This window comes from Festucalex cinctus, chromosome 13 (genome assembly GCF_051991245.1).
Source record: "Festucalex cinctus isolate MCC-2025b chromosome 13, RoL_Fcin_1.0, whole genome shotgun sequence".
Taxonomy (NCBI): domain Eukaryota; kingdom Metazoa; phylum Chordata; class Actinopteri; order Syngnathiformes; family Syngnathidae; genus Festucalex; species Festucalex cinctus.
In genome coordinates, this window is record NC_135423.1 from 7335156 (window position 1) to 7351514 (window position 16359).

Here is a 16359-nt window from a genome sequence, read left to right on the forward strand (position 1 = left end):
GTTGGCATGAATGAGCTGCAGAGAGAGAGAAAGAGAGAGAGAGAGAGAGAGAGAGAGAGAGAGAGGGGAGGCGCACAAGAGCCACGCAAAACATTCACAGGCTTCCCAGACCGCCTCCTCCAACCTCCTCCTCCCGTTACTGAACTCTAGCCTGTGAAATAAGCGCGAGATTATTGGATGATCCCTCATCGTAACAATAAGCCATATCTCGCATTCCTACCAATCATTTTAACGGTTGCAGTGCAAGTGCGTTGCAGTGCTGCTTTTTGGGGCTAGAAAACACGACACTTGAGAAAAAAAAAAGGTTATTACAGTAGCCGCGGGATATGGAATATATGGAGGACAGCTGTGCCATCTAATGAGATCCGATAGAAATGTTGCGTCAAATTGTGCCTGGGCAAAGATAATAAATAATGTTTTTGATTGACACTTCCACTGAGATCATCTTTTGAATCGTTGTAGACCCAAGCAGTCATCAAAATTTTTCATCCTGTAACCATTCATTCAAGCCATTTTGTTTGTCTGAACACGAACACTGCACTTGAATACCGGAAATTAAAAGAAAACATTCTAAAATAGTTATAATTTAAAATGTATTACATATAAGGTAATTAAGTTAACATGGTTAATAAAACCAAGTTTCACAGCCATTTTCACTGAAGCAACCCCCTTAATTTTTTAGCTGGATTTTGACTGATTTTGCAAGGCCCACAGAATATTGTGTGTCTATTGCTATAAAAACATTAAACCTACAAAAAGAAAAATTAGAGTCTCTTCATTCATCAGATTTTTTTAAAATTTGCATCAGTTTAAGTTTTTCAGCAATTAGCATTAGAATACAGCTAAGTTTAATCATTATTCACATTCCTGGTGAAAACGCTGTCAAAAAGAGCTTGTTGCAACGTGGCCCTGGCTGATCTCTTATGCTCTGCTGCCACCTGCTGCCTTTTTTTTTGTTGTTGCAATAACTACCACTGCTTTAAGCCACATCTTTATGTCAGAAGCTGCATCAAAGCATTCTGTATACTCTTGCATTAAAAACAAAAAAAACAACAAAAAACGTGTAAATACGTTTTTGGGCGTGAAAGACAAATTATTACATTTTTGTGTTTGAATGAGTTAAAGATTAAATGCAATCATATTCATACCAAAATGTCAAAACTAACTGAACTGCTGTTAAACAGGGATTCTGCCTACTCTTTGATTCGGGTTACTCACAAACTTCACAGCATAAACAAAGTCTGAAAATCCTTTTATTTTAGTTAGGAAGTCATTTTTACAGCGAAATGTAACGGCTCTTTAATTAAGACAATGACAAAGGACGCAGAATGTATTTTTTTTTTTTTATCTTTTTAATTTAACATGCATTTCAAATGAAAACTGAGTATGATTACCTATTCATCTCATCATATTGTGCAGGTACCCAATGTTTTGTATGCATGGGGTGATCGTCGCTGTGGCTTCATAATTGTCTAAAATAATCCTCCGCAGTACTTAGGAGAGGCCAAACGGGGCAGCGCACTATAAATAACAGCAACAATCTCATCAGGACTGTCACTTGTGTGTCTCCTGCAGGACTAGACGGCACAATACGAGGAAGAACAAATGGGGCGGGGATTGGTCTTTGGCAGCAGGCGAGGATGCGGGCCAAAAGGTTAAATTAATAACATCGGGACGCCAAACATCTCAAAGGAGAGCCAAGAACGTCACAATGATCTAATGCAGCTTATTCCTGAAATGCCCATCGAGAAACTAGAGGCCCGGCCGATTCATCGGAAATGGATTTGTCTGCTTGCAGTTCTTTATGAATGTAGTTTTGATCTTCTCCAGTGCGCCTTTTTCTGTACTGAAACAAAAAAAAATAAAAAATATCAATGAGGTCATTGATTAATTGACTTTAAGCTCACTTTCATCTCTTCACAGTTGACTGCTGCTCTTCCGTTTGGCTTCTTCGAGTCAACCAAAGCGTTCACACATGCTACACATCTATTTGCACGTTTCAAGCCGCTCAAAGAAAGGAAAAACGTTATACAAATAGTATTTATGTATACGCTGCATAATAGCAATGAGCATGCTCACCAGTACCTCTCAGCACCGTCATACATTATTATGATAATAACATGACGCGGCGCATGTTCCATTTGCTGCGAGTTCTGACTTGTATTTCTTTTACATGCCGCTCCACCGGCTCCATTGACACCCCAATCAGCATCACCGAGCGCACTGTGTCGTTTTCATTATGGGCGGGATTGAAAGCCGCGGTCCGATGAAGCTGACCTGAAGACAGCTGGAGCATCCTCCTGTTTCATTGGGGGAAATCAACACCAATTGTGTTGCATTGCGCCAATTTGCGGCAATGTTATTCATAGCTTGTGAATAGGTGGCCCGGACCCCCCCCAGCTTCTATTATGTAGTAGTCTATAGCAAGGTTATTTTAATTAACTAAAACTAAGGAAAAAACGTCGTCGTAATGTCACGATGTTAATTAAAAGCAGCACATTTGTTCAACAAATCAGGTTGATTTTCATTTGCTCAGTTCTAGCACCCTCTGGTGGCTATTCTTTTAGTGCCGTTTAATTTTCACAAGGCATGTTTTGGCCCTTCTATGTTTAAAATCCATGCTCATGGTCAGATGAAGCCGCATGTAATCAAGGTTATTTTAGTAAACTAAAACTAACGAAAAAATTAAAACTAAAATTAAAAAAAACAATTACATTAACGAAATATCATTAAAAAAATGGTTTTTAAAAAAAATGAAAACTAAATAAAACTACATTAAAAAACTAACTAACTAGAAACAAACTATAATTATTGCAAAAATGTCCTTCGTTTTAGTCTTTGGTAATGAATTTAAATAATAATAATTTAAGGAGATTTATTTTGATATTAACCAAAATATGGACAAGTGTGACATACAGAAGCCAATAAAAATGCACCTTCAGATGATGTCGCTCCCATGTTGTTTTTTTTAAATATTGTGCATAAGTGATACACATTTAAAAAAATAAATAAAACTAATACTGAAACTAACTAAAACTAAAGCATTTATTTAATAACTAAAACTAATAAAAACTATCACAAATAAACACTCAATGTTGTGGTTTTGTACATTGCAACCTGTAGGTAATGTAGGTTGGCATGTTTTTTTTTTTTTTTTTTTTTTTTTTTTTTTTAGTATGAGCTTTTTTGTATTGCCCCCTATCTTGATGTTTGGATATCGCTACATCCCAAAAAGAAAAGTTGGTTGAGTAAGGCACCCCAAAGCACACAAAGGTCAACTGGGGTCAAAACTTCACCAGCACTTTTTGACCTGGTTTGAAACCCTCTCGTGCAAATTTGCCCCAAAAGCCGAGATGTGATTCTTGCAAGTGCGGCGGCACGACTCTTGCTGCAGTCCCAATCGATGGATGCGCGAATGTCAGCGAGGTTTTGGCGAGGAGCAACGAGAAGGTCACCGTGTCCACCCAGCCCAAATGTCACCGTGATGGAATTGTCACATCGGCGGCGTTTACATACGCCTGCGTGTGTTATTACAGGAGCATCATCAGCTGCTATCGACCGCAGCCTCATACATATTTCATCCTGTGGTGATATTTCAGCTTTCTATGATTTAAAAAAAATAAATAAATCAATTAATATGACTTGTAACACGTTGTAATGAATCACCAGCTTCTCCGCTGGTGAATCAAGTTTCTTTTCCCCGCTTGTTTATTTTCCAGTGTGAATGGCCGCCTCTCTCCTCGAACCTTTGAAGGCCAAATGGACATTTTTGTTGTCGCGTTCCTTTAACAAGCGGCCCACGCCGTTTACTGCCATGTTTATCGCGGCAGTAAATAGACACTTATCACAGCGAATTGGGGGACATGCGTACTTCGAAAATGAGAACACAGAAGAGGGAAGAATATCGTTTTACGTGGAGTATTAACGGTGATAAGGTAACACCAACTAGCACCTGAAAAAGTATTTGGCGCTTTAAGTGCCACCATTGCGGCCCCAAGTGAACACAGATAACGTCTTCATCAAAAACAAAGCAGAGGTTTTATTCCTAAAAAAAAAAAAAAAAAAAAAAAAGTGTTGCGCTACCTGTATTTATTATTGTGCATAGTTTGGACATTAACACAGCCCAGGGGAAAGAAGACTCAATTAAAATGAACAAGAAAGTTAAATAATAAATAAAAACTGGAATAAATAAATAAAATATTGGGGTGAGACTGTCGACAGTTATTAACCGGCTGGCCCAAGAATAGTGAAAATCCCCTCATTGAAATTAGAATGATGAACAATTCTGAGCTCTCTCTTAAAAAAAAAATTAAAAAAAATTGAATGATTAAAATTAATTTTTTTAATAAATATAAATATATATATTTTTTCCCAAAGCCTAAATAATTCTTCAAAAAACACTGAAAAACATTCAATGTTTTTAATTGATTAATTAATTTAATTTAATTAGTTTAATTAATTAATTAATTAATTATTTTTTTTCATGAAAAACAGCGGGAAACCCCTCTGAAACAAAACATATTGAATTTTTTTTTACAAATAACAGTTTTCTCATGTCACTATTTTTTGTTTTTCATGTCACTAATTAACTGATAGAAATATTGAGGACATTCTTCTATTTCTTCTACTACTTCAACGACTGCTACTACAAGTACCACTACTACCACGAGTAAAGTAGTAGTTGTAGAAAGAGGAGAAATAATAGTGAGGGGAAAAAAACAAGGGAAAAAAAGCAGTAAAGCTTGAAAGCTCTTGAACGCTCTTTCTGTGTTGACTATAAAGATGGGAATGAAATGAGAAGTGGAGGTTGTTAAATTTGAAGTAAGGCTTTAAACTGCAAGATTGTTTTGAACGCCCCGGAGCTTCAGCTAAACAGGAAGCGGCGCGCTCACTTGAACTGATAACTGCAAACTTTGTAAACACAAACATCACTGGGCTAGTGAAGTTGGACTAGCTTTTAGCTATCTTGTTGAATGAAATATAGTACATAATAATGGTTACCCAGGTTGTCATTTATGGCTCATTTCACAGCAAAAGTAATGAATATTGTTGTAATACAATATTAAATTAAACTATTGTTTGTAAATTTACAAAACCTGTTATACATTGACTGTGATTTTTGGCCAGGCACTTAGATGGACAGCCTCCTGAGTTCAATTTGTGAAGAATTAAATGACAAAAAACCCTCACTATTTTTGTGCTCCCCTTGAGCATTCTGCTCACTTATTTTTTTTATTTTATTTTTTTTTATCAGTTTTTGTACTACACGTGTCTAGTCCAAGGTTATTTTAGTTAAATAAAGCTAACGAAAAATTAAAAACTAAAAGTCAAAAAACAATTTTAACAAACTAAAATAAAAACAAAAATGCTTTTTAAAAAAATGAACTAAACTAAAACTAACTATATAGCAAAATTATCCTTCGTTTTAGTATTTGGTAATGGAATTAATGCGTGAGTCTTTGGGGATGATTTTAAATGTGATTTTTAGTAGATTTATTTTTATATAAACCGGAATAACGACGTTTGAAAGTGTGCCACACAGAAGCGACAGCACCTTCAGATGATGTGGCTGCCATGGTGTTTTTTTTTTTTTTTTTTAATATTGTGCATAAGTAATACACGTTTAAGGAAAAAAAACTAAAACTAATACTGAAACTAAGTAAAACTAAGCATTTATTAAATGAACTAAAACTAAAAACCACCCTGAAAACTAATTAAAACTAACAAAATAAAAAATAAATAAAAAAACTCAAAACAAAATAAAAACTAACTAAAATGAAAAATTCCAAAGCTATAATAACCCTGGTCTAGTCATAGCTGTTAAGGTTAAATGCTAATCGAGCTAATACTATTAGCGCTTCTCTTTTGTTTGGTCTGATTTTATTATTGCCGCTCACTTGAAAGTCCGATAAGATGATATGAGCTATTTTGTTTTGGATTGAGACAATTTGTGGAGGTTGTACAAAGCACATGAACAATTTGTTTAAAAAACAAACCCAAAAAAACACACACAGCAGAATACATAAAGTACTATACCTGCGCTTGTAAAAGTGTTAATATGACGAAAATTCTGTTAACACTTCTCCCTGATGAGTCCTTTTTGTTCCGCGCGAGTAACGTTGACGTCAGGAAACGCCACAGGAGCATTTGTTGAACCCAAACCACGATCGGAAAACCCCAGCAGTCTCCCATTGGCGTAATTGTTCCCCGTGCATATTTTAGAGCGCACCGCCGATGGCTAGTGGAAAGTCACTCGAGTGGCAATTAAGAAAGCGAGCGCTCTAATGGAACGCGGTTATGGAGTACATTTAATGAAGTGGGTTAATAGAAGGAAAGCACTGTGACACGTTTAGTTGTGCAGCCACTGAAGGCTGAACTGCTGAAAAATGAACTATTGGCTAATTATATGGTTGTCATCACATGTCTGCTGCTGTAAAAGATGGATTGAATGTGATTCCGGTCAATAATCGTGCGTGAAGCTGCAACAGGTAAAAATTAATGGTCAAGAAATATCGCCAAAAAAGGCTTCATAATAATTAGGGATGCAATGATATCCAAACATCACGATATGAAGGTCACGGTACGATAATTTTCACGATATTGTGGGGAGGTTGGCGATACAAAAAAAAAGGTCACAATATTGTAAAAAAAAAAAAGAGCTCATACTAGAAATATTATTATTGATACAATAGGTTAATACATTTTCTATAAAAGAAAAATGTGAAATCCTGCTCATGAATCCAACTGCACTTTGACATGTACGTACATTTGTCAATAGCGTATGTACATGAAATTCATACTCATACACAATAATAATTAGGGATGTAACGATAAGCGCGATATCGTGATATCGTGATATTAAAACTGCCACAATATCGTCGTCGTCATGTTCATATTTAAATGCAACACATCTTTTAAAAAATGTCAGGTTGATTTCCATTTGTGCAGTTCTAGCACCCTCTGGTGGCTATTTTTTTTCATGCAATTTAATTTTCATTAGGAATGTTTTGGCCCTTCTATGTTTAAAAATCTACACTAATTGTCAGATGAAGGGGAACGTAATATGTCTGTGAAGCAAGTCGATATGTGGAGGAACTCAATGTTTGCATGCATTAACAACATAACATAATAATAAAACATAATAATAATAATAATTATAACATTGACGTTATGTACAAAAGCACAATATTGTGCTTTTTTAGTATGACTTTTTTTAAATATCGCATGATATGATAATTATCGCATTGTGAGCTTCATATCGTGATAATATTGTAACGTGACGTTTGGATATCGTTACATCCCTAATAATAATACACCCTCATACTCACATATACAATTTTCATTAAACTCATACTGGTACATCGAAAAAAAAAAAAAACATTCCTGCAGTTTTACTAGCATGCTAATGCACGCACACGTTGAGTTCCGACACGTATTGACTCTGTTCACAAGCATATTATGTTCCCCTTCATTTGACCATTAACGTAGCTTTGAAAAATTGAAGGACCAAAACATACCTTGTGAAAATTAAACTGCACTAAAAAAACAAACAAACAAAAAAATAGCCAACAGAGGGTGCTAGAACTGCACAAATGGAAATCAAGCTGACTTTTTTTTTTCTTTTTAAACAGATGTGCTGCTTTTAATATCGTTACATAACGACGATATATCGTGGCAGTTTTAATATCGCGATATCACGATATTGCTGTTATGGTTCCATCCCTAAAATAATAATAGTATGAATGCTTCCATTTAAAGCAAGTCATTCATCTGACGTATGACGGCGGCGACCTCTCCGAAGTGGATGTTTTCAAGCGTCAAATGTGCGGAAAGCGTGCGGTCAGGTTGATGTAGAGGATTGCACGGGCCGACCTTAATGGAACATTCTGCTCCGGCATTTGCTGGCCCCCAGGATGCGTTTAAGGAGACGCTGAGTGCAAATCGGCAGCCAGAGTCGGCGGCGCTAATGGCACGCATTAGCGCTTTTGTTGGTGCCGTTCGGTTGCCTTCGTGCTGACTCATGAGTGCAAACAGCAAACAGGATGTACAGGAATCCGTTCCCAGAAGGAGCTTCACGTAGACTACATTTGATTTTAACACAATATTTGCTGCATAACTTCCGTGATAATTGAACAGTATGTTCAATATTTTGGTGTAGGATTGTGTGCCATCAAAACTGAGAGCTGTTTCTCATATTTTATTTTTTCTACGCTAGAAAATGTGTTTGAATGCTGAATTGTTGTCCTCAAGCAGAGTTGTAGCACTCCTGGAGTATGATGATTGATTGATTGATTGATTGATTGATTGATTGATTGATTGATTGGTTGATTGATTGATTGATTGATCGCTAACAATCAAGGTTTTTATAGTGAGTTAGTTAGTAATTAACTAATAAATAATAATGAAAAAAATCTTAAATTAAATACAATTGAAAGAAATTGCTTTAAAAAAATGAAAATGAATTGAAACTACACATTAATTTAATAAATAATACTAACTAAAAGTAACTAATAATATAGTGAAAATGTCCTTGATTTCTCTTTGTCAATTAATAGCTTAAAAGTTTTCTGAGTATTTATTTTGGTATTGCTGTACATCCACACAGAAGAATTGTACTTTTATTACATTTAGTGATTTTTTTTTTTTACATTTTAAAATCTAAAAAAAAATAATAACTAAAACTAATACTAAAGCCAATAAATTCAAAACTAAAAATATTGCGAATTAATAAAAACTTATGAAAACTTACAAACCTGCTCTAAAAACAAATTAAAAAAATAACTGAATTAAAAAAAAACAAAAAAAACAAAAACGAAGTCAAAACAAAACAAAAGGTATCTACCATGACAAATCCCAAACTATTATAACCCTGCTAAGAATTGTTCCATACAGACTGCCACAAAATTATTATTGTTATAGCCATCCATCCATTTTCTTGACCGCTTACTCCTCACAAGGCTAGTGGGGGTGCTGGAGCCTATCCCAGCTGGCTTCGGGCAGTAGGCGGGGCACACCCTGAACTGGGTGCCAGCCAATTGCAGTAGTATTTTTATATTAAATCTGTAAAACTTTTGTTTTACATTATTATTATTATTATTATTATTATTATTATTATTATTATTATTATTATTATTATTAAGCTCAAAACATTCACAAAGAGATATTCTCCCATACCATTAAAAATAATATACAAAAAGTAACAATCAGTCTACTATTTGATCACAATTTTCTAACTCAAATTTAAAAGTCTATATAATGGTTGAATTTGTCACTACAACCTGTTACGATTGAAAATTCATGTGACGACATATAGAACCTCACAACATGATGCAATTTGTTGAGGGTTCTTGGAAACGTCGACCAGTTTTCTGTCTCATCAGCGATAATGCTAACGCTAAGTGACTCCAAACTATAAGCAATTCACAAGACGTGTTTGAAGAGAGGGGCCCCAGTGAGGCCCCAGTGAGCTCTTCCCCACTTCCTGGCCAGTCTGGAATGTAGCATTAGCATAAGTGTTTTAAGGCCACGCCATGACATCATTTCCGCCTCGATGATTTTCAGTCCAGCATGTGAGCTGAGAATAGAACCGTAATAGCTCATTCGTACTAAATTAGTCGCGCGTTTTATCGCTGACGTTTCTCCCCCCTATTCATCTATTGTCCTCCACTTTAGAATCATTTTTGTGAATCGTTGTCTCCAGCAGCCACAAATGTAGTGCCTTTTTGACAATGTCAATCAAAATGGATCATTAGAATTTTTTTTTTATTTTTCCGTTTTTATGTCGTTCATTAGTTTGTACCAAATGTGGCTTGCGTGTGCATTTCCATGCTTTGAGTCTGCTTTGCATTCAATCAGTAACATGTTCATGGCTGATGCGGCACTGAAATCAGCGTTTGAGTTCGCAATTTCCAGTACGATCCAAACTGAGCGGTGTGTATTTGCAGTTCAATTAACAGGCTGCCGTGAAAAACGTTTTTTTTTTTCTGAGCTGATGTTTTAAAGCTGATCTCCATCTAATCTCCAGCGTGTGAGTATTCGCATTCATCCAGGTGATTGTATTCCGTGGGCATTCAATCGATTGCAATTGGACTGCTTTAGGTGCCAGACAATATTTCGCATCTCATCTGAGCTCGGGTTAATCGCTGGCATTTATCTTTCTGTCAATTAAATTGATGATTCGTAATGCAGTTTTGAGAAATTTTAATGTCTAAAATGCTGCATCGTCTCACCCATTTACAGAAAATACACAATTTCACAACATTTAAAGCCTAAATTTGTTCAATAAAAAGTGTTATACACTTTTCCTCTTCCCTTAAAAGTGCTTGCACTGCGGGAGGCCATTTTCTTTTATGATACAATCAAAGGTAACAAAGCCCACCCCTACACATTTGGTATCATTGGAAAGCTCTGAATGTGGGTTGGAGATATTCGGGTTTAAAAAGGTCCACTACAGAGGACAAATTTGAATTGCTGGTGGTCAGGAGGATACAACATATTATTGTCAAGAAATGTTGAAGGTTAACTTACACTTTAACAGTTTTGGGGTCTGCGATCTACTTGGTTCAATTTCAATCTGCCATTTTGGTTCTTAAATAACATTTTATGGTGTACTTTGCGCGCTGATCTCCTGGGATCGATTCAACATGTCATCATCATTGTTCTCTGTCTTTTTTTTCTGTGTTTGTGAGTGTGCTTGTCTTCATTAATTCAACTAAAACCTAATAAAAATCCCATACCCTCCACCTGAACCGGATACTTCCAAGTCTCGCCAGAGTTGTGACGTTCAGACGGTCAGGAGACCAGAGCAAGGATAAAAAGAAAGAAAGATGAAGCAAAGTGAAATCCAGGGGATTTGTGTTCACTTCCACAAAGAGGCAAACACGGACTGCACTAGTTTGCCGCTGGGCATGAAAATAGCGGCCCGAACTCTTGAGCCCTGCGTCTGATGCGCAGCTTTGTTTTTTCCCTGAGAGCAAGCGACAGCTGAAGACCGCACTTGTCACTTGGAGTCGTTTTTTTTTGGTCAGCGTTTAATGAGTTTCAACAGATTGAAAGTTGTTCATTTGGTCAACCAATCAATGCTACCGTGTAATCAAAGGCAGTCCCGGGCGAATGCCCTCGAAAATGAAACATCCGACGTTGCGGCGTCAAGAGGAGCTCGCAGATCGCCGCCCCGGCCCGCCGCATGCCCGCTTATCAATACGGTGCAGCGTGACGGCTCGGAGTGAGATGGATATAAAAGCTCAGGAGGGAGGAGGACTTGAAAGGGGGGACGCACACAGAGAGAAAAGAGAGAAAGCTTTTGAGGGGGAGGCAAAGGTTGAATGACTAAAAGAGGAGCAGGAACAAGGACGAGAAGAAAGGCAAAGCTTGACAGAAGAGATGAAAAAAAGCACACACAAAAAACAAAAAAAACCGGAGAGGACGCAGTTCAATCTGCCGGGGAGAAATGGGGGCGCCGAGAAGCAAACAATCTCCTCTTTCTTGTTGTTGGAGCGGAGCAGAGGAGGCGGCAGATGAAGACTTTCGAGTGAATAGCAGCAGAAACAATGAATGCATGTTGAGCAGGAATGCTTGGACATTTTTCAGGAGCTTTTTTTTTTTTTGACGTCCACAAGAAACGCCTTTTAGAAAAGTGCTTCCGCACTTGGGTGTCAAACAAATGACAATAGAGCTTTAGATGAGAAAACTGTACAGAGGGTTTTTCCTCTCCTGTGGTGCACAGATAAAAAAAATAAAAATAAAAAATAATAATCCCAGAGGACTTTTCAAGTTACAACAATTAGGTACACCGCACTAATTGAGTCTAATCAAATACAATCACTGTTGCACAAAATTTCATTTGTATTCAAATAATCGTTCTATAATTCGTTTAAATGTGGCAGGGTTGTTCACAACGCTTTTCTCCGTCATGTGTCAAATTTAGAAAGACGTATGAGATGATTAGTTGTGATGTCTTTTATGAAAATGGTTCTACTTAAATGTTTACATTTGGATATGTACAACTTTATTGATAACATAAAAATTACTGTTTTAAAGGGATACTTTACTTATTTAGCCATTTTTGGCAGTCAAACATTAATATTTTGCCGATAATAAATTTGATATTGTCATTATGTTTCATGCACAGTTAGTACCTTTTAAAAACATATTTTGCAATTTGCTGTCGATTGAAAATGACATCACAAGGGCTCAGGTAACCAATCACAGCTCAGCTTGTGAATGTCACATGACCAAACCTAGAAAACAGGTGAGCTGTGATTGGTTACCTGAGCCCTTGTGATGTCATTTTCAGTTGACAGCAAGTTGCAAAATGTGTTTTTAAAGGTACTAATTGTACGTGAAAAATCATGAACGTATCAAATTAATTATAGACAAAATATTAACTTTGTATTGCTATAATGGGCTAAATAAGTGAAGTATCCCTTTAATATTCGAAATCAATGAAGGACAAGTAGCAAAGGGACGAATGGTTGGTGACTCTCTGACTTAAGTTCTGAAAGCTAATAATTAGTCATCAGAAAGTGAGCGATTCACCAGCTAATGTTAAGCTAATGAGTCGCTCTGCACAATCACCAACAATTGAACAGAAGGAAAATGAATCCGCACACTGCGCTAAGTACTTCCTCGTGATTATTTCATAGTCATCTCACGAAGCATGTTAACTTTTTTTTTTTTTTTGCTGGGTTCCCATCCACACGCAATGATGCATACTGAGTATTCATTAAGTTGCTGATTTTAATCCTCACAAATTAGCGCACGCCGACCGCGGCGTTAATTTGAAAGCAAAGAAGCAAGACGCTAACTTCCTAATGCTAAATCTGCCGCCGATTCCACGCAGAGAAAATGGGCAAATTTGGAAAAATTGGCACGTTGAGTTGTGATAGAAGATCCGGCATTTACCCACCTGTGCCAATTAATACAACTTAAGTTGTTTCCCTTTGTGTTTCAAAAGCAGATTGTGTCCATTTACGCCTAAATTCGAAAAATGTTTACAACTAGGGATGCACCAATACAACACATTTCACTTGTTTTATAGGCATTTCGTTTATTTTATGTTTCAGTCTAAGGTGATACAGTCGATAAGAATGAAGCGACAGAGGCTGGAAGCTTTCAACTCGCAGCCCCTGTCACATCTATTTTGCAGAGCATAATTTAGCAATCAGCTAACAAAGTGATCAGCTGAAAGTAGTGGTGTGCGAGACTGCAATTTTTGGTATCAATCCGATACCAAGTAAATACCGGGCCAGTATCGCAGACAACTATCGATACTTTTTGAAAATAATAGCACCCATCCATCCATTTTTTTTTTTACCGCTTTTCCGCACGAGTGTCACGGGGATGCTGGAGCCTATCCCAGCTGTCTTCGGGCAGTAGGCAGCTGTATCATTGAATTGCTTATTCTCAATCAAATTTAAGTTTTTTTTTTTTTGTGTGTTAAAAATCAGGACAAAGTTAATTGATAAATATAAAATACTTTATCAATGTTTTCCCCCTCAGAAACATTCCAACCATGACAAAATAATTTTTTAACGTTCTTAAACAAAGTGGTGGAAACGCACTACTGTGACATGCCCGTCATCTGTTTGACCAAACAGCATCAGTGCATAAAAGAGCCGAACTGAAACTAAACTTCTAGATCCATATTTTAGTGCCAGTATCGATCCGATATCGATACTGACTTGGTATCAATAATATCTACATTTGGATCGATCCTCCCACCTCTAGCTGAAAATATCTCCAAATGGTTGGTAAGTCTTGTTAGTATCGGAGAATTTTTTTTTTTTTTTTTTACAGTCTCAGTATGAGTACAGATGTACAGAATGTGTGCTTTGGTTATTGATAATTCTGCTCGTTGATTAACTGCTAATCAAAACTTTTATATGCAGTGGAAAATCGCCGAGCAGTGGGAGTAATGTCTCTCCTGGGCATGATGAACTATCAATATATAATAGAATGGGTAAAAAGATTTTAGCATAAGTATGGTGTGAGAAATGACCTGGCCGAGCTTAATAACTTCAACTCCATGCCGCTGTCGCTACAGCCAATTCTCAGAGCGAACCCAGTCAATTTATATCCTGCCTTCAATATCGTTTTGCTCGGCTTCCATTTATCCTCAGCGGCATTAAACCAGAGCCAAACAAGAAAAGATCATTGAACTTCGTCACATCTGGTTGAGTGAGAATTGAAGCCCTAAACTTGACATTTAGCCCATCGCTAAGTGACATGCTAATATTGGGGTTCAGCATGTTCAATTCGACGTTGATTAGTTTGTGTTTGTACATTTTGGCGGGAACGTGACCGCGGGCACGATTAAACGAAATCGCTGACCTCGCGCGCATTTTGATTTTCTTATCAAGAGTGGAAACATTTCAATTTGAAGAACAATACCGTAATCTCCCTTCAGTGCGATAGCTATCTCGTAAAAGGAAAATCACAAATAATTCTTCGTGTTTGGCGACAAAAATGAAAAGTACATATTGATGTTTATCTTAGATTAGCTATTAAATATAAAGTGGTCCAACTCTCTTCTGATGAAGTTGTTGATTGCTGTGGAGTTAATAAGTCTCTTGTGATGATGACGTTGTCAGTTATGTTCCTTGTGATTAAGTGATCAGTTGCTATGCAGTTACTGTCTTTTCTGATGAAGTTTCCAGTTGCCCTGCAGTCACTATGCAGTTGCTATGTCTCTTCTGATGAAGTTGTTGATTGCTGTGGAGTTAACAAGTCCCCTGTGATGATGACGTTGTCAGTTGTTATGCTCCTTGTGATTAAGTCATCAGCTACTATGCAGGTGCTATGTCTCTTCTGATGAAGTTGTTGATTGCTGTGGAGTTAAGTCCCTTTTGATGATGACGTAGTCAGTTGTTATGCTCCTTGTGATTAAGTTATCAGTTGCTATGAAGTTGCTAAGTCTCTTCTGATGAAGTTCCAGTTGCTATGCAGTCACTATACAGTTGCTATGTCTCTTCTGATGAAGTTGTTGATTGCTGGGGAGTTAAGTCCCTTTTGATGATGACGTTGTCAGTTGTTATGCTCCTTGTGATTAAGTCATCAGCTACTATGCAGGTGCTATGTCTCTTCTGATGAAGTTGTTGATTGCTGTGGAGTTAAGTCCCTTTTGATGATGACATAGTCAGTTGTTATGCTCCTTGTGATTAAGTTATCAGTTGCTATGAAGTTGCTAAGTCTCTTCTGATGAAGTTCCAGTTGCTATGCAGTCACTATACAGTTGCTATGTCTCTTCTGATGAAGTTGTTGATTGCTGGGGAGTTATGTGATGATGACGTTGTCAGTTGTTATGCTCCTTGTGATTAAGTCATCAGCTACTATGCAGGTGCTATGTCTCTTCTGATGAAGTTGTTGATTGCTGTGGAGTTAAGTCCCTTTTGATGATGACATAGTCAGTTGTTATGCTCCTTGTGATTAAGTTATCAGTTGCTATGAAGTTGCTAAGTCTCTTCTGATGAAGTTCCAGTTGCTATGCAGTCACTATACAGTTGCTATGTCTCTTCTGATGAAGTTGTTGATTGCTGGGGAGTTATGTGATGATGACGTTGTCAGTTGTTATGCTCCTTGTGATTAAGTTATCAGTTGCTATGCATTTTCTATGTCTCTTCTGATGAAGTTGTCGATTGATTTGGAGTAAATGTTCCTTGTGATGATGTCATTTGCTATGCATTTGCTGTCCCTTGCGATGACGACGCTGTCAGTTGCTATGCGGTTGCTATGCTCCTGTAATTGTCACTCTTAGGTCCTGGATTTTGGGTTTTTGTACTTTTGACTCTTATTTTGTCATGTTAGCCTCTATCCTGTTACATATATTTGTGCATTGCCCGAGCGAGAGTTCCCTTTGTAGCAGTTTGGAAGAAGGTAAACATATTAGATGGCTCTCAATTTGAGTCATAACACTTAAACGCTACAAACACGAGCATCGTCTTTGTAAAGTCAGACCTTTTGATTGTGTCCATCACACAGCAGCATGCATGACAAGCCGCTTGTGGTGTTGTTGTTGGTTACATTCTGGATCAATATTTGCTCCTTCCTCCTTTCTCGGGAGATGCCAATTGAAATGCTGCTCTTGCTCCGCTCGCCCATTTTGCTTTTGCTGCTGCAAACACATTCGCCGTAATCAGATGCGCACTCAAATTGGCCAAGTGGTGACTCAGCAAGGACTCCAGGGTCTGAAATGAATCGTTTCGTAATTTGACTAGTGTGAAGGGGCATCAAGAACCCATTGGACGTCACGCCTGCCAGGAGTCAAGGGGTCATTTTCGACATAATTCTGCAATGAATTAATCTCCCTCCCTGTAGCTTTAGTAATGAACCAATGCAGTTTACAAACAAAAACATTACCCG